The sequence below is a fragment of the Anomaloglossus baeobatrachus genome, chromosome 12 (assembly GCF_048569485.1).
Source record: "Anomaloglossus baeobatrachus isolate aAnoBae1 chromosome 12, aAnoBae1.hap1, whole genome shotgun sequence".
NCBI lineage: Eukaryota > Metazoa > Chordata > Amphibia > Anura > Aromobatidae > Anomaloglossus > Anomaloglossus baeobatrachus.
The window spans coordinates 58,692,460-58,716,451 of record NC_134364.1 but is presented as its reverse complement, the minus strand read 5'-3'; the positions used below and the strand labels follow the sequence as shown (position 1 = coordinate 58,716,451).

Sequence of the window (23,992 nt, the reverse complement as noted above, 5' to 3'; positions counted from 1 at the left end):
GTGATCACTGATATAATGTAACCACAAAAATGTGGTGAATAATTAAGCTGTGTATCCTTCGTATCTATACACTTGTCTTGTGCAACCTATTGTACTTTCATTTTGAGGACACCCGTGTGATTATACATTTTATATATGTTATGTATAATGGGCGAGCAAGCTCACACTGCTCATTACTCGATCGATTATCAGGTTGCACTGATACGACTCGAGTGCCGAGTATATTGGAAGTCAATGGGAAACTTAAGCATGTTCAAACTCCGATGCCCAAGGCTCGATTAAGTAATGAGCTGTGGAGAACAAGCTCGCTCCTTACTAATGTATATATATATCTATTGTGATGTGGATGTGATGTGCTAAGAGGAATTTGCAAACTTTGGCACATAGCCATTAGAGTTCTATACTGGCTATGATGCTGAAATTTGGCATACTAGCTCAACTTTTGCTGCTAAACACGATAAAATTATTACCGGCTATGACAAAACAATATTTCGGCCGCAATTTTGTGTCAAAGTAACTTGTAAAACTCCTTGTATAAAATTTATGCCTAACTTTGCCCATATATAACTCAAGACCAAAAACCAATAGTAACTGGTGCTTTGCCCTGTACACCAAACATCTACATGACTTTGCATTGCTGCAATATCATGGTCAAAGCATATGTATTTGTGGAAATATTCACACCCACATATGATGACAAACTTAACCCGAATTTTACCTATTTTTAGGTCAAATTTCTCAAAAAGGTACCCCTAAAATATATTAATTCTGATATCATTAGAAAGAGCACATTTTTCTCTACAAGGATCATTGTTTTGTTTTTTTTATTGGAGTCTCTCAGTTTAAGAAAAGAAAAATGCCACTGAACTTGGTGTTATTTATTAATACGCAATGAATGGTAACTGCGCTATTCACACCCTTGCGTTGGTCCATGGTGGTTATACCACAACCAATTCACTAAGAATTGGTCTTATAATCTTATTAAGAATTGTAATAATGCTGTCTTTCGAGAATTGGCATCCCCCTTCGCCTAGGAGCCATGGCCGATAGCCGTGCAAGGCCAGCCGCGGGCGGTCTCTTCATTGCAGGTTCCGAAGCCTGAGGGTCGGTGTCTTTGCCTAGGATCCCAAGCCTAATATTGGGTATCTTTTGTTGGTTCCCAAGCCATAATGTTCAGTCTAAGTGATCTGGAATTGTTGCTGAATTTGCAACATAATCGGTTCAGAGAAGCTGTATTGTCGGTTCATTGCTGTTGCTGGAATTATTGCAATGATTGACTGCTCGGGAATCCAGCATGTATCATTTCTCACAGGCCAGTGAAAGAAGCTAGCTGCTCCATGAGGATGCATAAAATTTATTAATGCATCATGGTCGTCGACTGAAATTTCAGACATATTTCCAATCCACCAGTTCCTATCGTAAATGCAGGAAATGTATTGCCCTGGCTGGAGGTTTGCAATTGGCACAAAAGGCATTTCTGATCTGACAGATCCATCTACATGGGCAATGAAAGATGATGGCTCATTTCACACCCTTGAAATGCAAATCTTTTTGTCATCAATTGGCACAAACTGGTGATTTTCTCTTGTTCCAGCAATTGTATGTCCATCTTTGAACCTTTCCTCTTGAACTACCAGTATTTTGTCAATTGTTTCTTTTGGAACAAAATAAAACTTGATTCCATGCAGTTGCTCGTTGCAAAAGTTGAATAAATCCACCTGGGTCAGTATTTGGTTTTCAGTTGGGCGTTGAAGACTGGCACAAGCTGCCAACCTCTTTGCTGTCCCTCCAATCCCATTACAGGGCGACTTTCCATGACTGGTACCAAAAAAATTCCATTCAGCGCTGATATTGAAATCAGCATTGTGGTGGCACAAGTTGAGAAAATTTTTGAAATTTTTGTACTGGGTTGCAGATCCATCGCTGAAGTAGTGGATATGACGAATTCCATATATGAGAGTCTTGAGATACTCCACAATTACTGTTAAGAAAGTGTGGCCTGCAACTGTGTCATGTCGTGAGCAATCACTGATTAGTTATTATTAGTTATTATTCGTCAATAACTTTTCATAAATAAAAAGGTTTATAGGTTTTTGATTATAATAGACATTGCTAGCAACAATACAACTCTGTAACGTGATAAGAATCTGAAAATCAAACACAAAATCAATGCATTACGCGCATAAATAGCACCATGTTCAGTGGCATTTTTCTTTTCTTAAACTGAGAGACTCCAAAAAAAAACCCAACAATGATCCTTGTAGAGAAAAATGTGCTCTTTCTAATGATATCAGAATTAATATATTTTAGGGGTACCCTTTTTGAGAAATTTGACCTAAAAATAGGTAAAATTTGTTTTTTTTAAGTTTGTCATCATATGTGGGTGTGAATATTTCCACAAATACATATGCTTTGACCGTGATATTGCAGTAATGCAAAGGCATGTAGATGTTTGGGGTACAGGGCAAAGCACCAGTTACTATTGGTTTTTGGTCTTGAGTTATATATGGGCAAAGTAAGGCATAGATTTTATGCGAGGCATTTTACAAGCTACTTTGACACAAAATTGCAGCCGAAATATTGTTTTGTCATAGCCGGTAATAATTTTATCGTGTTTAGCAGCAAAAGTTGAGCTAGTATGCCAAATTTCAGCATCATAGCCAGTATAGAACTCTAATGGCTATGTGCCAAAGTTTGCAAAATCCTCTTAGCTGAAGCCGCAGGCTTGGTGGAACCTCCAGTGAAAGGTCAACAGTGCCCAATGTATTTGAGATTTGGCCCTAAAAATTTACAGAACCTCTTTTCAAACATACATGTACATCCTTAAAAATTTTCAGCAAAATCGGAGAAGGTCGAGTGGGGACCACTGGTCCACATGACATGGAATGACCCTGTTCTCCAGTCCTGTTGTGACCACGCGCGCTCCCACGGTCACAACAGATATGAAGAATCGAGGGCGCATGCGCCGCCCTCTCATGCACAATAACACTGTGGGCTTCAGAAACACGGCGCCGGAGATGAGCGCTATGCGCAGGCGCTAACTTTGACGCCGTGTAACTGAAGATTAGAAATGTACATACAGCCAGTGAGAGGGAGGAACAGGCGGCGGGGGGCAGGAATCATGTGCATAACCCGCCCGGACATTAGCAGCAGAGGTGCACACGTCAATCAAAAACTTGATGAATTTTCAAACTTTATAAACTTGGATTTCACAGCCTAAACACCCGAGCTGCCCACTAATGGTATGTACACACTGTGCCCGATAGTGGCAGTACTGCACTGGCTGCACCTTATATACCAAAATCCTGATGTTTGGTTCCCTTTAAAGGACACCGCATAAACTGCATTTGTAGTCCATCTCACACATGGATGACAGTCTGTAGCACTCGCGATACAACCGTAGAGGTTTGGATACTACTTTCCTCAGGAGTATCTCACTGACCGCGGTCAGCAGAAGCAAATCTCTCTCAGGGGGTCCCAGAGAGGCTTCCTCACTTTTGTCCTGAGTCCAGCAACCTCTTTTCCTTTCTCAGGGGCTGGTCCACAAAGTCTACAGTATACCCTCACCGGAGGTATGGCAGCCTCTAGACACTAAAGGCCGCTTTACACACTGCGATATAGTTACCGATATCGCTAGCGTGGGTACCCACCCCCATCAGTTGTGCGACACTGGCAAATCGTTGCCCGTGGTGCACAACATCGCTAACACCCGTCACACTACTTACCTGCTTAGCGACGTCGCTGTGACCGGCGAACCGCCTCCTTTCTAAGGGGGCGGTTCGTTCAGCGTCACAGCGACGTCACTAAGCGGGCGCCCAATAGAAGTGGAGGGGCGGAGATGAGCAGGACGTAACATCCCGCCCACCTCCTTCCTTCCTCATTGCCGGCGGCCGCAGGTAAAGTGAGGTTCCTCGTTCCTGCGGTGTCACACATAGCGATGTGTGCCGCAGGAACGACGAACTACATCGTACACGCAGCAGCAATGATAATTGGGAATAGGGGGGCATGTCACAGATTAGCGATTTTGCACGTTTTTGCGACGATGCAAAATTGCTCATAGGTTTCACACGCAACGACATCGCTAAAGTGGCCGGATGTGCGTCACAAATTCCGTGACCCCAACGAGATCGCTCGAGCGATGTAGCATGTAAAGCGGCCTTTACTCCTGCCAGTGTCTACAAGGGACTTCTCCCAAAGACTCTTTCCCACAGCCCAGCACTTCTCATACTGGCTACAGACTCTCCTCATGTCAAAAACAGACCGACTCCATTAAAGCTCATGTGACCTGTCAGACACATGTCAAACACAGCCATGGCAGGGGTATGTAGTTAACCAGACCCATCCATCTCTCTAGTTACCTGTAAACCTGTCACATTTTTGCTAAAATATTAATAGTGACACCGAATGTACCAGGACGGACCTGCAGGTTTACACCACTTTTGTGGTACATACAGACTATTTACAATGCGGCCGGTCGCGATCTCACAGTATACTGTATAATATGGACAGAGCACTGTTAGAGTGTAAGAAGGGGAGAAATTCCTTTCTGTGGGTTCTTGTAGACTAGGGAGAGTGTCAACGCAAACTTAATAAACCCAGTAATCTGTAAGCATGCAGAAACTATAGTCATTTTGTAACATCTTGCACAATTTACTGCTTATTAAAAATCTGCTTTGTTCTCAAGAACAAAGGAATTTTTAATTTTGCAGTTTACTGCTCATTGTCCAGGTTACCTCTATCAGAGGTGGACAGTCTACTAGGCAAGAAGTGCACACTAAGAAACAGTGGGCCGAAAACCACAGGTAACCAGATAGATATACAGTGTGTCCACCCATATCCTATCCACCGCCATTAACTTGAGAACAGCGGCAGCTATAGGCATAGAAGTGGTATCTAGGTATAGTAAAGTAGCCATGCGCTACGCAATGAAACCACCTTTAGCGCCACCTGGTGGAAAACAACAGAGTTGGCATTTTTATCTCGAAAACGTAACGAGATAGAGAAAAAAAGTGAATTACAAAGTTGTAGGGCATCATCAATTCAATATGAATCGACACCTTGCAAACAGAAATGCTATGATTAGAACGTGTAAAACTCACAAGGCTGCGGACGTGAAGCGATACCTTATGGAGACCTTCCTACAAGTCAATGGGTATGGTGGCTGCGTGGAGTGGCCTACACGCTCGCCTGACGTGACCCCATTGGACTTCTTTCTGTGACGTCACATCAAACCGCAGGTGTATGGGACCCCTCCACCAACATTGCAGGACCTACGATGACGTATTACAGATGCTTGTGCAAATGTGACGCCCTGGCCTATCAGGTCGTCACAAGGGTGCCGTGCAATCTGCCCTTCTGCATGGTACCCATTCCTCTTTGGTTATGGGTCATGTCAATTTGGTGTTGCTACCAACAGGTATACCTAAATCCTGAGGAACACTCTGCACCACACTCACCAAACACCCATTGGGCAGCCTGAGGGGAATAGGGCCACCCAGATGGAGGGATGTTAGAGGGAGGGCAGAGATGTCAGTGGAGTAGTAGTTGAGCAGTGAGACAGCGGTGACAGGACAGGTCACGCTGTGGAGCTGGGCTCCTGTACCTGTCCCAGGTGCTAGACGTTGGCCTGGCCAGAAAGAGCTGGAACCCCGGTCGCAGGGGGTAGTGACAGGGGGCACGGGGCTACTACAGAGAGCAGGCCAGCTGCCTTGTGTTACAACCGGGCAGGGGCCAGGGCATGACGGGGTACGCGGACCGTAGGCTGGGAAGAAGCTTCACGCAGCCCAGTAATTCACCCAATGGGAATGGAGTCTTCAGGAACCGTTCTCCACCCGCTCCAGAATCTGGGTACTAGCGCAGTGAGGGGATAGGACGTCCCACAACCGTCCAGAAAATCCCAAGCATGAACCCTGAGAGCAAGCTCACCCTGCTAGCCACGCAGGTGAGTGGGACCCGAGAAGTTTTAAGCGAAATGTCTCCATACGAAGTACACACAGTGCCAAGAGACAAGGCTTCAGACCAACCAGCAACACCAAAGGGGCACGGACCCAGCGTGCTCGACCAACGGAGACGGAGCATTCAAGAGTTTGGTTTACCTGGTGTCAGCGTCAGTGACTTTGGACTGTGTGAGTACCCGATATCCTTTCACCCCCGACGGGTTCCCCACTCCAACCATCACCGAGTCCCGGGACACCACTTCCTCTGCCCACGGAGGGGTTAACATCTCGAGCTGCCACTCAATCGTTCCCGAGCTCTCTCCCCCAACCGGCAGCGGTGGTCCCTCACGTTACCACACCGTGGAGTCACGAACATTATCCCATTCACCACCCAAAACATTCCCCCTTTTTATTCCGGGTAGCCGCACGACCCCGCTTCGGATCCGGAGTCCCCTCGAGCCACTGTGGATCCGGGTCCTGAGCAGCACGTTGGCTGTCGCGGCACACCTTAGGAAAACTTGGCGTCACGAACCGGATGCGAGCAGGACCCACTAACCTGGGTGACGTGCGCCTTGAGAAGTGAAAATCGCAACCCAAAGTCCCATTTTCTGCGACGTCCGCCATTTTTCCGCTGTTTTCGCGCCAAAAACGCCATCTTCTTGGAAAAGGGTGTGAAGCCGAATCCCCGCCCTTTGTCTTCATCCTGAAACAGGAACCGGAAGTTCCCAGAGGGCCACAGCGCGCGAAAAAATGCTGGGAGAAAACCGTGCCCTAATGTATTGAAAGCAGAAAAGAAGCAGGGACACCAGGACTCTGCCATACTGTTCCTGGACAACGCAGAGGCAAGATGGCGGAGCAGAGCTGGTCACCGGAACGTGCTGTTCCAGGACCGCGACCTGGATTGAAGAAGAAACCGAGCAGCTGTGCAGGAGAATGCGGACGCAGTTCCTGTTCATACTAAACCAGTGGAGGGAATAGATGAAGAGTCTGGCGGTGGCGGTGCGGGCCCGTGAGATTGAAATCCCACGTGAAGAAAGTGTAAGCGGTTACCCAGTCGCTATTGATTACCATAATCCAGCCATGGCGGCTGAGGGATCCGGTCCGCCCCCGCTTGCGGCAACCACTCCACTGTCACCTACCTCGTCCTCGGCGGACGCAGAGCTGCGTCCATCCCGGCAGCGGTACCTGCAGCCTGTTTTTATGAAGCTCCAGCAGCAGCCCCAAGTTCCATCATCATCCCGGTCATGACAGCGGTTGTCTGGACACCGGCCAGATCAGACTCGGCTGCATCACCGGGCCCGTCCTTAGAAACGGAGCACCCGGATCCTGCAATCATGGCTGCAGAACAGTCGGGCCCACTACCTCCAGCAGCGGGAGTGGAACCTTCCAATTCTCCGGTTCCATTACCGCGCGGCATCCCGACGGCTGTTGGGGCCGCACGGGTCCAGTTCAAGCCAGAACCAGCTAGGGAGCGGAGGCCGTACACAGACACCCCCTACTGGGAGGGACACAGTCAGGAATTGCAACAAGAAATTGCTACCAGAAAACAGCGACGGCAGGAGCTGGCTGCTCGTAACAGGGCGGAGAAGGAGCAGGTGAGGAGCGCTGCTTCACGTGTCAAAGGGCCATGGTGCCGCGGTCTGGTGGATCTCTTTGACCCCGAGCAGGGATGGGATTTCATCCGTGAAGCAGACCTCACAGCGAGGGTATTTGTGTCCCGGCGGGACATGTCCCCACACCTTCCTTGGAAGCATCCTGGCCGCAACCTAGAGCCTGAAGAAATGGTCAGCTACACCCGGCACTGCAGGGAAAGGGGCTGGTATGCCCTGGAAGTGACCAAACATGTCATGTACGAAGAAGGGTACGTGTCCGCAGAGGTAGCACGCCGTCGGAAAGAAGCATGGCTACGGTACTCGACCATATATTAATTACTAACAAGAATGCTGACATAGCAAAAATGTGATACCGTAGAACTGTTAGGTATCTGTGTTTTCTGTTTGTTATTTTCCACAGTTTGTTATTTTCCATATGGAAAATGTTAGAAAATGAGAGAATTAATGAAAAGCTAATTGCATGGGAAAGTAACACTGATTTTCTCCTAGATTGACAGCAGTTGTACTGGTAGAGGGACTCTTGATATGTTTTACAAAGACTTCCATGTTTTTATAGTTAATTAAAAATGGACCATGTTCACAGGACTGGCCTGACCATTTCAAATTTGTGTCTTGTAAAAAAAACCTGCACCTGTTGTGCCTACCAGAGTCGTCTGACATACCCTGGGACCTTAACCCTACTCAAGGACCCATCTATATTTCCAGGGGAACCAAGTTGTTTGGGTGGGGGGGTTGTTGGGATCCGGGACGGTGGGACTGGACTGTCGCAGGGAGGGACCGCAACGTGGAAGGTTGGGTCCCCGCTGCCACTAAAACTGGTGGCATCCCCTGTGGCAGACTAACTCTAAAGTACAAAAGTTAGTAACGGTTTAAGAAAATGCTACCCCTGTGTGGGATGAACCTGTTCAAATAAATTTTCATGTTAACCCTTTTTCTTCCTTACAAAAAAATAAATGCTTGGCGTTCTGTAGCTCGCGGACGAGCTACGTTTATCCAAGGGGGAATGTGACGCCTTGGCCTATCAGGGTGCCGTGAAATCTGCCCTTCTGCGTGGTACCCGCTCCTCCTTGGTTACAGGTACTGTCAATTTGGTGTTGCTACTAACAGGTATACCTAAATCCTGAGGAACACTCTGCACCACACCCACCAAACACCCATTGTGCAGTCTGAGGGGAATAGGGCCACCCAGATGGAGGGATGGAAGAGGGAGGGCAGAGATGTCAGTGGAGTAGTAGTTGAGCAGTGAGACAGCGGTGACAGGACAGGTCACGCTGTGGAGCTGGGCTCCTGTACCCATCCCAGGTGCCAGACGTTGGCCTGGCCAGAAGGAGCTGGAACTGTTATGATCCAGAACCATGGAAGATCACAATAGATCATTGGCAAAAAAGGTGACAAGAGCATTGGCAACTAATCTGGCCGCCATCCCCTTACTAACCATCAACACTAGAAGTAGCTGAGGGGTGAACTAACATCCTATGCACCGCGAACCCAGCCGGAGAACTAGCTATCCTAAAGGAAGGAAGGATGAATAACTCTCTGCCTCAGAAATAGATTGCAAAAGTTATAGCAAGCCCCGCACATTCAAAGACTACGGTGATATAGGAAAACACAATACACAGATGGATGATAGGATTAGCAAAGGTGAGGCCCCATTGACTAAATAGGAAAGGATAGGAAAGGGGCTGATAGTGGCCAGAGAAAAACCCTACAAAAATCCAAATACCTGATAGTACAAAAAGTCCTCAGATCGCACAATCTAAACTCTGTCCTATATCAGGTGCTCTTGTCAAACCAATGAACAGAAAACAGGAACAATTACAAATTCAAGAAGCAACAAACACATGGACTTATAGGAGCAAAACTCCAAACATAGCTGCAGGAAGCTTCCCAGCTAAGCAACAGAGAGGGAAGATTCCTGCATGCAAATAAACTGACAATAACCACGGTAAATGACAACCTAGATAAGAACAAAAGAACAAAACAACATAAGTAAGAACCAAGCACTTATCTGGGGTAGATGTGGTCTGGAGCAAGATGAGAAGGCTGGTAAACTAAAGAACAAATCAGAACCGGCTCAGACTGCCAGCAGACCAAGGTTTTAAATAGGCAGAGAGTTAGCAATGGAAACGCCCATTGCTCCAGCACACCTGGTCTCTGTCCAAACCATTCCTGGCCACAAGAGGGAGCCTCAAAGCAGCAAAAGCATAACTGACATTCACAACATGGAACCCTGGTCGCAGGGGGTAGTGACATGGGGCACGGTGCTGCTACAGAGAGCAGGCCGGCTAACTTGTGCTACAACCAGGCAGGGACCAGGGCATGGCAGACCCTAGGCTGGGAAGTAGCTTCACGCAGCCCAGTAATTCACCCGACGGGAACGGAGTCTTCAGGAACCGTTCCCCACCCGCTCCAGAATCGGGGTACTAGCGCAACGAGGGGGATAGGACTTCCCACAACCGTCCAGAAAATCCCAAGCGTGAACCCTGAGAGCAAGCTCACCCTGCTAGCCATGTAGGTGAGCGGGACCTGAGTAGTTTTAAGCGAAAGGGAGCCATACGAAGTACACACAGTGCCAAGGGACAAGGCTTCAGACCAACCAGCAACACCAAAGGGGCACAAACCCAGCGTGCTCGACTAACGGAGACGGAGCATTCAAGAGTTTGGTTTACCTGGTGTCAGCGTCAGTGACTTTGGACTGTGTGAGTACCCGATATCCCTTCACCTCCGACGGGTTCCCCACTCCATCCATCACCGAGTCCCGGGACACCACTTCCCCTGCCCACGGAGGGGTTAACATCTCGAGCTGCCACTCCATCGTTCCCGGGCTCTCTCCCCCAACCGGCAGCGGTGGTCCCTCACGTTACCACACACCGTGGGTGGCGTCATGAACATTATCCCATTCACCACCCAAAACATTCCCCCTTTTTATTTTTATATTCCGGGTAGCCGCGCGACCCTGCCTCGGATCCGGAGACCCCTCGAGCCACTGTGGATCCGGGTCCGAGCAGCCCGTCGGCTGTCGCGGGGACGACACACAAACGTGTCACCTACCATATTGCACAACGTGCAGCAAGATACAGTATGCTGTCCAGAGTCCAGATGTGCATTGCAGCTGAAAGTTAAATGAGCGCCATATGCGTGACCAAAATTCAATGTTTTGGGGGGTCATGGGTTTCAGATCATAGCATTTCTGTATGCAAGGTGTTGATTCGTATTGAATTGATGATACCCTACAATTTTGTAATCCACTTTCTCTATCTTGTTCCGTTTGAGATAAAAATGCTAACTCTGTTGTTTTCCACCAGGTGGCGCTATAGGTGGTTTCATTACGTAGCGCATGGCTACTTTACTATACCTAGACACCACTTCTATGCCTATAGCTGCGGCCGTTCTCAAGTTAATGGCGGTGGACAGGATATGGGTGGACACACTGTATATCATACCCAGAAGAAGTATAGAGCTTTCCCCATGTAGTGATGTGTCAGAATCAGAAATCTCATAGTTGTGTTGGTGTTATGGCTCTTTACAGAACACCCTTGGCTTTGGGAATCTTTGAATGCACAGTTATGGCTAATCTTCCCAGCTTGGATGCTAAAACTGTTGCTTTCTTTCCGCTTTGTTGTACACTACAGACTTCTATAGAAGTCCCAGTCCACCACAAGCTCACAAGAAAGATATAGCACCATAAACCCTTTGCTTTATGACTCTAAAGCGGGCTTTACACGCAGCGATATCGCTAGCGAGTGTACCCGCTCCCGTCGGTTGTGCGTCACGGGCAAATCGCTGCCCGTGGTGCACAACATCGCTAACACCCATCACACTATACTTACCTGCCTAGCGACATCGCTGTGGCCGGCGAACCGCCTCCTAAGGGGGCGGTTTATTCGGCATCACAGCGGCGTCACTAAGCGGCCGCCCAATAGAAGCGGAGGGGCGGAGATGAGCGGCCGTAACATCCCGCCCACCTCCTTCCTTCCTCATTGCGGGCGGCCGCAGGTACGATGTTGTTCCTCATTCCTGCGGTGTCACAAGTAGCGATGTGTGCTGCCGCAGGAACGACAAACAACATTGTACCTGCAACAGCAACGATAATCGGGATAGGAACGACTGGACAACGATATGGTGAGTATTTTTGATCGTTAACGGTCGTTCCTGCGTTGTCACACGTAACGACATCGCTAACAAGGCCGGATGTGCGTCACGAATTCCGTGACCCCAACGACATCTCGTAAGCGACGTCCTTGCGTGTAAAGCCCGCTTAAGGCACAGTTATGGCCAATCTTTCCAGCTTAGATGCTCAGGCTGTAGGGCTCTCTCCCCCATCTTGTACACTACAGCACTGTATATTTCACCTATATAATTACCAGTTATCTAAAGCAGCCGAATCACTAGTGAAAAAAAGATAATTGTATAACTGATATATACATAAAATAAGAGGGGAATAGACTTAAGGGAAGTGTATCCCAGAGGTCAGCTTTATAGGGGGTTGTTCAATGTAGAAAGAGTTGGCAAAGTGCTCCGAGTGATATAAATAAAGAAAAAGAAGCAATACTCTACCTTACCAATCCTCCATAACTTCCAATCTGACACTTATGTGGTGTCCACTTTTTGTGTTCTTTTCTTGATATACAGGAAATCTTGGTAAATGCCTCATCCAGTAATTTCCTGAGTGTCCTATACCAGCTTCTCCTGTGTTAAAAGGGGACCAGTAAATGGGACCTATAGGCAGAGTCGGAACGTGAGTAGTTGACAATCAGTAACTATTGTTCTTTTAACTTTTGCAAGGGAGTCTGCCAGCACAAAAAGACTTGTCACACCAAGCACAGGCACTCGGTGCATCCTTGGACTGGCCAAACAGTTCAGTGCACCTTCCCATCTTTTGCATCTATCTCAGCTTTTCCATTTTTATCATATCTGGCTTTATGGGAGTCAAACGAGGCTAAATAGGTGGGAAGATGTAGTGAACTGCTCGGCCACGCCAAGGATGCATCGAGCACTTGCACTTACTTGATCGTCTTGTGCTAACAGATTCTCTTTAACAGGAACCTGTCACCAGATTTGGCGACTATAAGCCACCACCACTGAGCCCTTATGTACACATTCTAGAATCCTAATATATAAAGCTGATTGTATGTGTGTGTGTGTGTGTATATATGTGTGTGTGTGTGTGTGTGTCCGCTAAAGGAATCCGCACCATCGGAAACGTCGTAGACTATCTTTTGACGGGAAAATTTAATCCTGCGCTTTACCGTTACTGTCCAAAAAACCTGCCTCCATTAAAGTCAATGGAGCTGCGAGCTACAGGTTATTAATAGCAGCTGTGAGTGGTTGCTATATTAGGAACAAAAGACATTCATAGTATAAGAAGCTTATGTGTGAGGTGATATGATGACTGCGGGGAAACGGATAGAGACAGAAAGAGACAATCATAGGCAAAGACAGAGTAAGAGGCAGACAGGGAAAGAGACATGCACAGATAGACAGACAGGGAAAGAGACAGGCAGAGAGACAGACGGGGAAAAAGACAGACGGGGAAAGATACTGACAGACAGACACACAGACAGACAGAGACTGGAAGAGAGACAGTTACTTTCCTGGGCAACGCCCGGGTTCTACAGCTAGTACTGTATATAAGAGCCCGGGCCTCTTTGTATTACATAAAAAAACACTTTTATAATACTCATCTAAGGGAGCGGTCCGGTCTGATGAGTCTCACTGCTCTCCGGTCTGGCGCCTCCTCTCTGCGGCAATCGCCGTCCTCCTCCTACCCAGCCCAGTATGGATGACGTATCTATGTCATGCACACAGGCCGACATTGCAGTCCTGCGCAGGCGCACTTCTCTCTGCCCTGCTGAGGACAGATCAAAGTACTGTAATGCGCAGGCGCGAGGAAAGGTTAAAAACCGCCCGCGCATGCTCACTACAATACTTTGATCTGCCCTGAGGATGTGTCATGCACATGGGCCTCATAAGGAGGAGGACGGCAATCGCCACAGAGAGGAGGCACCACACCGGAGAGCAGTGAGACTCATCAGACCGGACCCCCTCTTAAGTATTATAAAGGGATTTTTACGTTCTATACAGCGGTCTTGGCTCTTATATAAAGCATTGTAGAACTCTGTATATAAGAGCTCACTGGTGGTGGCCGCAGCTTATAGTTGCCAAATCCAGTGACAGGTTACCTTTAAATTTCTCTGAGCAATGTGCCTAACTCTTTTAGCAACTTTTGCTATTATTATTTTTACTGCCTCAGCTACATATTTAAAGGGGTATTCCCTTCACCAAGATCCCATCCCAATATCTGGTAGGTGTAATAATATTTGCAAATATATTCAGTTTGAAATGTAGTATAGTTATCCTGATTAGCGATGTCTCTTACCTCATGTATAGGGCATTGCAAATTAGGTATCTATGGTTACCATCACTAGCAACTGTCGCTATAAGAGTAGTTGTACCCATGGATACCTAAGCTGCAATGCCCTGCATGTGAGGTAAGAGAAGTTAATCAGGAGAACAATACTACATTTCTAATTTAAGGTATTTGCTAATATTATTATTAGACCTACTACATATTGGGATAGGATCTTGGAGATGGGAATACCCCTTTAACTGTGAGAAAAGACAAGACTATAAATAAGAATGCACTATTCTTGGGAGGTCTGCATTCTGTTTATCCAGCAGTACGTTTTTGTTATGTTTATATTGTAGATATCATATTCACATAAAGGTCATGAATCTTCTATAAAAAACAAGATGCGATGTTTCACAAAATATTTGCATTGGCGAACATCTCTTTTATAATGATATTGTGCTAAATCATTCTTAAATCACCCATTATTTAATTTTCTATCATATTTATTACACTACATGGACAAGTTTTTCGATACTCCTCTTAATTATTAAAAATTCAGAATTTCTCTTTAATACCTTTACCACAGGTATATAACATCTGGCCCATCCATGCCGTCTGCCATTACTAACTTGTGAAGAACAGCTGGTGGAGCAGATGATCCCAGCGCGGTCCTATATCCGGAGCCACCGGTGTAACAAGTATGATTATTACATTACTTCCCTCCTAAATCTTCCCCCATCACCTGTGAGTGAAATTGAGAAGTGGAAGGAACTGTATCAACTAAGCCACGAAGAGGAGACCTCGTAATGTTACAGAGCGGGGGGCCGAATGCAGAAAGTCACAAACGCTCTGCTGACTCCTTAATTACATGGTCCAGACCTCCTCTGATAACATCAGCGCACACACTGCACTGGCCGGGCGCATCATGGCCAAGCAGCAGCCGTACATCACCGAGCACAATGCCGAGCCGTACATCACCAAGCACAATACCGAGCCGTACATCACCAAGCAGCGTGCCGAGCCGTACATCACCAAGCACAATGCCGAGCCGTACATCACCAAGCACAATGCTAAGCGTCAGATGGAGCGGTGTAAAGCCACCACCACTGGATTCTACAGCAGAGGAACCGTGTTCTGTGCAGTGATGGATCACATATCTCTATCTGGCATCTGATATCATTGTTTCAGCTGCAAAATGTTTTGAGGGGACAAACATAACCTTATAGCTATTGATTTTTTATGTCAGTATTCACACAGCAGTTTCTGCTTTTCATATATTCCCCTTACATAGTCACTGGTGTGCATACCTTCTCTCCATATAGTGTAGATTTTTTTTAGGTTTTTGCACCCAGTTCAAACTCAGAATGGTGTTCCAGACGTTATTTCTTGAAAGATAACCTTATGACTTTGTGTTTCAGAGGTTGGCCCAGCTTAGGGAAGACCATTTTCTGTTCCACAGAACTGTGCCGAGTGCACAAGGTCCATAAAAACATGGTTGGGTGACTTTAGTGTAGAAAAACTTGACCGGCCGCACAGAGCCCCAAGCTCAACCTCATTCGACACCTTTCGGATGAGCTAGAATGGAGGTTGTGAGCCCGATCTCTCCACAACATCAAGGTCTGACCTTACAAATGCTCTTCTGGATGACAAAGGATAAATTTCCCCAGACACCTCCAAAATCTTGTAGAAAACCTTCCCAGAAGAGTGGAGCCTGCTCTAACTGCAAAGGGACGGACTTCACATTAATGCCTATGGATTTAGAGTGGAAAGTCATAAAAACTCCTTTAGGTGTAATGTGTAGGTGTCCTCATATTTCTTTCCATATAGGGTATATTATAATTACGTTATCTATTATACTATAAGCTATTATGAGCAGTTGGGGTGACGTGAGAACAGAGGTGTGCTGAAGAAGTCACACGTATAGGTTTACCACTGTCTACCCACACTTCCTTGTAGTATAGTGTTAAGTGCCTATCAATCAGAATCACATATAAAAACCCCAAATTTGTTTGTCTGCTCTGGTTTTGACAACCCATTCTCATATACTTTACTAGGACATCTGCTGACAGTCTATGGTTCCCCATCTAGACTCTCAATTAGGTAGACTTTAGAGCCAATCTTCATAACCTTGTTTGGGTTTTTTCATTACAGTTATAGGGTTGAACAGGATTAGAAAACATGGCCGCTTTTTTTTCCAGGAGCAGCGCTACACCCGAAGTTTAGGATTTTGTATATACATTATTATTGTTATACGGTAGTTATTTGTAAAAAAAAAAAAAAAGTTACAGTTGAAACCAGAAGTTTCCCTCCGCTCTCTATAAAGACACATCTGCAGGTTTTTATACAGACACATCTGCAGGTTTTTCTCACATGAAATCAAAATAAACCTTTCCCGTTTTAGGTCAATTAGGAACCAAAATTATTTATATTTGCCAAATGCCAGAATAATGAGAGAGAGAATGTTTTAGGCATTTTTATTACTTTCTGCAAATTCAAAAGTTTACATATTGTACATATCATTAGTATTTGGTACCATTGCCCTTTCACTGTATGACTTGGGCCAAACATTTTGCATCTCCTTCCACAAGCTTCGCACAATAGTTGGTGGAATTTGGGCCCATTCCTCCTGACAGAACTGGTGTAGCTGAGCCATGTTTGTATTTTGCCATTTGCACCTTCCTTTTCAACTTTGCCCATAGATTTTTAATAGGATTTAGATCAGGGCTTTGTGATGGCCACTCCAAAACATTGACTTTATTATCCTTAAGCCACTTTGTAAACTGTTTGGCAGTATGCTTTCATTCATTGTCCATTTGGAAGACCCATTTCCACCCAAGCCTTAAGTTCCTGGCTAATGCCATGAGATGTTGCTTCAGTATTGCCACATAATCATCTTTCCTTGTGATCCCATCTATTTTGTGAAGTATACCAGTCCCTCCTGCGTCAAAACAACCCCACAACATGATGCTGCCACCCCTGTTTCACAGTTGGGATGGTGTTCTTAGGCTTCAAAGCTTCTCCCGCTTTCCTCCAAATGTAACAATGATTATTATGGCCAAACAGTTCATTTTAGTTTCATCAGACCACAGGACATGTCTCCAAAAATTAAGGTCTTTGTTCCTGTGTGCATTTGCAAACATTAATTTGGCTTTTTTTATGTCTATTTTGGAGTAATGGCTTCTTCCTGGCAGTGTGACCTATCAGCCTATGTTGATACAGTACTCGTTTCACTGTGGATAATGACACAATCTTACCAGCTTCCACCAGCATCTTCACAAGGTCTTTTGCTTTTGTTCTTGGGTTGATATGCACATGTCTGACTAAAGCACGTTCATCTCTGGAAGACAGAACCCATCTCCTTCCTGAGCGGTATGATGGCTGGACATTCCAGTCTTGTTTGTAGTTGCTTATAATTGTTTGTACAGATGAAAAAGGTAACTTCACATATCTGGAAATTACACTCAGTGATGAACCAAACTTGTGCAAATCCACAATTCTCTTACTGAGATCTTGGCTGATTTCTTTTGACTTTCCCTTGATGCTGCACAATAAAGCAGTGTGTTTCAGGTGTGCATTAAAATACATCCACAGGTGTGTCTCTAATTAACTCAGATGTTGCCAATAAACCTATCAGAAGTTTCCAAAGACATGACATCATATGGGCTGTCCCATATTGTTTATAGGCCTAGTGCTCTTTGCGTATGTAAACTTTTGACTTTGTAGAAAGTAATAAAAATGCCTTAGAACATTCTCTCCCTCTCATTATTCTGGCATTTGGCAAATATAAATAATCTTGGTTCCTAATTTACCTAAAACGGGAAAGGCTTATTCTGATTTCATGACAGATAGGGAGAAAAACATGTAGATGTGTCTTTATAGAAGGTAGAGGGAAAAACGTGAAGATGTGTCTTCATAGAGAACGGAGGGAAAAACCTGCAGGCGTGTCTTTTTAGATAATGTATGCAAACTTCTGGTTTCAACTATATATTTTCAATGTTGTCTAGGATCTCTAAATCTGGTTTAAAGTGTTTTTCTCACGTTCTTTAACTGTTTCAAGATTTGTCTATTTTTCGTTTTTACACATTTGTTTTTCCCCCTCCCCTTTTCAAGAGCCATAACATTTCCATTGATGTAGCTGTATCCTTTTTTTTTGCTAGACAAGTTGGAGTTTTGAATGACGCCATTTATTTTTTATCATATACTGTACTAAAAAATGAGAGAATAATTCCAAGTCTGGTGAAGAAAAAAAACAAACTCAATTTTGTTATTTTTTTGGGCGTAATGCTTTTACAGAATTCAGTGGGCAGAAAAAAAATTACCTGACAGTATGATTCTTAGGATCAGTACAATTCTGATAATACCAAATCTCTTTCACTTTTATTTTTAGAGCCCACCTCTCCTACAACATGTGTGCTGAACAGGATGTCAATCGAGGAGAAAGGGGCAGTCATCAGGTTAAAAGTTGTTTTTTTTTTACCTTGCGTTATTTCCACTACTTCAGAGCACTCTGTTTTGTTTCTTTTCTACATATTTTGACCTTTTTATGTAGTGTTAATTTTCATGGCCTTTACTAAGGAGACATTGCTCACAGGGTTTTCTGGGGTTGCGTCTTCAGGCTGCTTTGTATTATTACCTTGTGAGCGTTGCCTCCCCCTTGATATAAAAAAGAAAAATAGCATATTGGTGGAACTAAACAAACATATACATATCTTTTGGATTTTAAAAAAGCAAAAAGCAGAATACTCAGGGTAGCAGAAAGAAAAAAATAAATAAAACCTGTTGACAAGACCTTCTTAAAGAGGACCAACCACCAGGATTTTCCTATTTAAAACTAAAGCCAGTGCTATACTGGCACTATCATGCTGATTGTATACATACCTTTAGTTGTGAGATCGGATGTATAGTTTCTGAAATATAGGCAAGTAAAGTCTGTGCAATGCACTGTTATTTGATTGACAGGTGCAATATCTAATAGGTGGGTTAGGTTTTGCTAGTTATTCCCGCCCCTGTCTGCCTGCCTGTCCTTCCTCCCCCAGTAATAATCGACAGAAGGAGGAAGGACAGGCAAACAGGGAATAACTAACAAAACCTGACCCACCTATTGGATATTCCATTGCACCTGTCAATCAAATAACAGTGAATTTCACAAACTTTACTTTCCTGTATTTCTGAAACTGTACATCCGATCTCACAACTAAAGGCATGTATAGAATCAGCATGATAGTGCCAGTATAGCACTGATTTTAATTTATATAGGAAAATCCTGGTGGTTGGTCCTCTTTAAGGTATGTTCACTGTGTAGTGAATGCTGACTGATCACAGATCCCTGCACCGTCCCAATGACTAGAAGAGAGGTTGCAGGGAGAATATAACTTAATTTTCTACTTGCCTCTGCACTTCCAATAGAAGGCCGCATATGTTTAACATCCTGTTTCCCTACAGATTAGCACTAGGATTACTGGTAATTGCCATTTCTTTTGCTGAGAGGATCTCTAAAGGTCCAGTCACACTAAACAACGCTCCAGCGATCCCACCAGCAACCTGACCTGGCAGGGATCGCTGGAGCGTCGCTACACCAGTTGCTGGTGAGCTCACCAGCAACCAGTGACCAGCCCCCAGCGCCACGTGGAAGATGCTGCGCTTGGTAACTAAGGTAAATATCGGGTAACCAACCCAATATTTACCTTGCTTACCAGCGCACGCAGCTACACGTGCAGATAGCAGGGAGCAGTGCACACCGCTTAGCGCTGGCCCCCTGCTCTCCTAGTTACAGCACACATCGGGTTCATTAACCCGATGTGTCCTGCAGCTACATGTGCACAGAGCAGGAGCCGGCACTGACAGTGAGAGTGGTGGAGGCTGGTAACAAAGGTAAATATCGGGTAACCAAAGACAGGGCTTCTTGGTTACCCGATGTTTACTGTGGTTACCAGCCTCCGCAGAAGCCGGCTCCTGCTGCCTGCACATTTAGTTGTTGCTGTCTCGCTGTCACACACAGCGATCTGTGCTTCACAGCGGGACAGCAACAACTAAAAAATGGCCCAGGACATTCAGCAACAACCAACGACCTCACAGCAGGGGCCAGGTTGTTGCTGGATGTCACACACAGCAACATCACTAGCAACATCGCTGCTACGTCACAAAAGTTGTTCGTTAGCAGCGATGTTGCTAGCGATGTTGCTTAGTGTGACAAGGCCTTAAGGCTAAGTTCACACACTGCGTTTTTTCGGCGCTGCGTTTTTTGCCGCAAAAAAACGCATAAAAACACACTCGTGGCAAAAAAAGCGGCAAAAACGCATGCGTTTTTACCGCGTTTTGGTGCGTTTTTTTGCTGCCTTTTGCTGCGTTTTTGCTCACTGCGTGTTAATGCGTTTTTTTATCAGTGAACATTGCCATTAAAGATTGTTGAAAAAAAAAGAAAAAAAGGTCTGATGTCATTTCCTTCTTCAATGTGTTCTTCATTCTCCACTAGTGTATGCAGGAGAGCAGACAGCTGCAGAACTACAAGGCTCAGCATGCTCCATCCAGGACTGTATGCTGGAGGGAGAGTCAGGGGGAGCAGAACTACAAGGCTCAGCATCCTCCATCCAATAGTGTATGCAGGAGAGCAGACAGCAGCTGCCAAACTACAAGGCTCAGCATCCTCCTTCGAGGACTGTATGCAGGATTTCTTTGCCCCCCCAAAAAATTACGTGGACTTCGCCATATTTTTGTATGCTAGCCGGGTACAGCAGGCAGGTACGGGCTGCCCCCAACCCCCAGCTGCCTATTTGTACCCGGCTGGGAACCAAAAATATAGGTAAGCCCTTTTTTTATTATTATTTCATGAATTTCATGAAATAATTAAAAAAAAATGACGTGGGCTTCGCCCAAGTTTTGTGTCCAGCCAGGTACAACTAGGCAGCTGGGGATTGGAATCCGTAATGCAGGGTGCCAAGGTTTCTGGGCACCCCTGCTGCGAATTGCAGTCCGCAGCCACCCCAGAAAATGGTGCTTTCATAGAAGCGCCATCTTCTTCCGCTGTATCCAACTCTTCCAGCTGCCCTGATGCCAGGTGGCTCGCTGGGTAATAATGGGGCTAGCGCTAGCTGTGTATTATCAGCTGGCCCTAAGCCTGAAATTCATGGTGTCACGCCAATATTAGACATGGGCACCATGAATTTCTAGTACAGATAAAAAAAAAAAAAAAACACAACACAGAAAAATATTTTTATTAGAAATAAAACACAACACAATTAGTGACTCCATCTTTATTCAAATAAAGAACCCCCCTCCGCAGTAATCCTGGGTCAAGGGTCCCGCGCCGTCCAATCCGGTTCTAATATCATCGCATCGGTTTGCTGCAAGGCAAAGCGATCAGATAATGTGTCAGGTTCAAGGATGTGAATCACATGACACAGCAGATGATTGTATAAACGGCTTTTATACAATCAGCTGATACATCACTGCAAAAAACAAAACAAACTACACACGTCTTTGCAGCATCGGACTGGCTACCGGAGGAATCTCCAGTAATGCCAGGCCTGGATTCAGGTACCTGCACTGCACTCCGGAGCTCTCACCTGAGCTCTGGCGTGCAGCCTGGACTTTACAGTGAGCGCCGAGTGACTGATTCCCCGGCACTTGTGGTTCAGTTCATGACAGCTGCAGACATCCCGGGCTAATCTCCGGTGCTCTCACCTGAACTCCGGAGATCACCCCGGCCTGTCTGCAGCTGTCATGAACTGACTGCAAGCGCCGGGGAATCAGTCACTCGGCGCTCAGTACATTTTTCTACTGTTCACTTTTGATTTAGCAGCCGCTTCCACCTCCCGCACAGGAGCGGACATGGCACCAGGCGGGAAATGGAAGCAGCGGTGGTGGTACCGGGAGGATTCATGCTTCTGCGTTTACTGACAGAAGGAATCCTCTTCCTGTACATGTCACTTTACTGCTCACTCCTTGCTTTTATAGCTGCGTTTTTAGTCATAAAAACGCACTAAAACGCAGCTATATTTGCAATTTGCGGTTTTCATTGCGTTTTTGAACATCTCATTGAACTCAATGGGTGGAAAACGCAAAAATAATTGACATGCTGTGTTTTTGTGGTGCCCACAAAAACGCAGCTAAAAAAAACTGCTGTGTGCAGACAGAAAAAATGAAAACTCAGACTTTGCTGGGGAAACAAATTCAAGCAGTTTTCTGAGCAAAAACTCACCCGAAAAAACGCGCAAAAACGCCGCAAAAAACGCACTGTGTGAACTTACCCTAACAGTTTTAAACAAAATAATTTTAAGTTAATGTTCCAGATTTTTACTAAATTTCTCTTTTTTGCTTGATATGAGACAGTGCCATAGCTCCGCAGCAGAAGGCTGTCGAGGCAGCAAATTAACACTTTCACAATAGGAAATATGTACAAAGTGATATGTTACTCTTTGATGTGTGTTAACATAGATGTCTGAATAGTCAGGATGCAGAACACTGAGTAACATGCTGATGCAACCTGTGGTTCGATTCATCAAGTCTGCAGATTTGCACATCAGTCTTGATGAAAATGTGGTGGAGTAAGAGTCAAAATTAATTAAGAGACATGTGCCTCTTAAAGAATTTGACACACTTTCAACTGCAAGAAATGTTCTTCAGTCAGTGACTGAAGTAAATTTCTGCCATAATGGAAGCCAATTTTATGGTATAATTAATAATGAATTTGCAGGCCGTGGTAAGCCACATGCCAGCGAAACTCATACTATTTGTAAAAAGTTACAAACAAATTGAGGGAGACAAAAAGTGGAGATAGGGTCTTACCCAAGTAGTAGAGTATAAGAAGGGGTCAGGAAGGCTTACCTGAAGTAGTTGAGAAAGTAATAACAACTGTATAAATGTGTACTAACAGCCAGCCGGTGGAAAATGATAGGTGCAAATTAAGGAAAGGGTTAAATGCCACTCTGCCGTTGAAGAAATTCCAAGACCAAATAGATAGAAATCGTGATCTTTATTCGTCTACATGTTTCCGAGATTATTCCCCTTCAGGAGTTTTTGGTCCTGAAGAAGGAGAATAATCTCTGAAACACGAAACGTGTGACATCACTTATTGTGTATCCTGTGTTATCAGCTGTATCAGGAGGTGCTACCTGTCATTGTAATCCTGCCTCTACTGATAATGAAACTGCTGAAAACTCTTCATGAATGTACGAGTCTAACATAGCCCCCAGTGGCCAGTGTGAAAATTGCAAGAATATTTATTTATTTTTTAAATTGTAATATATACATTGTAACACAAAAAAATTGATTTAAACAGGAGGTCATTTTCTAATGATGACGTCCCTTTAACTGTTGTTTTCTAAACCAGACAAGCAATACCTGTTAGGCTATGTGCGCACATTGTGTCCTGACCAGTGAGGAAAAGAACGCACCCTCTGGCAGACATGACGCTGCGTGTTTACAAAAAGAGTGCATCCAAAACGCATGTATTTTACATGCGTTTTGAATGCATTTTTGTCAGTGCGTTCCCCCAGCAATTCAGCTCTGCTACATGTCCGCTGACAGCAGACACAGACAGAGTCGGGCGATGAGAATGAACTCAGATGAACTGCACCCGACTTCATTGTCATCCCGCGGCTCTGTCTCTGTGTGCTGTCATGAACTCAGATGAACCTCCGAGGTCAGTGCAAGGACACAGGAGTCCGCAGCAGTGACGTCAGAGCTTCACCCGATTCACTGACATCGCGCGTCTCTCTCTGTGTGGCAGCCTGATTTGCGGTCACACGTGAAGGACTCATCTGTGATCGCAAATCCCCTGAGTGACTGCAGTGAGCCGTGCGATCAACTGTGCTTTCACTCAGGTTGCTCGCGGCCACAGCTGCAGTCTTCCACCTGAGAGCGGTGGCCGCGGGTAACCTGAATGACATCATCGCTGATTGCAAGGCTCACTTCATTTGCTGCGTGGAGCTGACAGAGCGGTCGTGGTCTGTGGCTGCTCCTGTCAGCTTCCGATGTAGCAGAGCTGTAAGCGTCGTGTGACCTTGCGTGGATTACGTCGTACCTGGAAGTGTTTTTGAGGGATTAATAAAGTGGTGAAAGAGGGGGGGGTTGTCTTTCATTCCAAATTAAGG

The 23,992-nt window shown here is 45.4% G+C and overlaps 1 protein-coding gene across 3 annotated transcripts in view; it reads right to left on the bottom strand.

Annotated features, from left to right (window-relative positions):
- Window positions 1–23,992, bottom strand: part of GPR132 (G protein-coupled receptor 132) — a 34,593-nt gene that overhangs the window by 7,714 nt on the left and 2,887 nt on the right. The window contains exon 2 of one of the 3 annotated variants that reach the window (XM_075329963.1): window positions 12,107–12,268. The exons of 1 other annotated variant lie outside the window; for it this stretch is intronic. The gene's annotated coding sequence lies outside the window, so the exon portion shown is untranslated. The remainder of the gene's footprint in view (window positions 1–12,106; window positions 12,269–23,992) is intronic. One more of the 3 variants, XM_075329964.1, reaches the window with a different exon arrangement.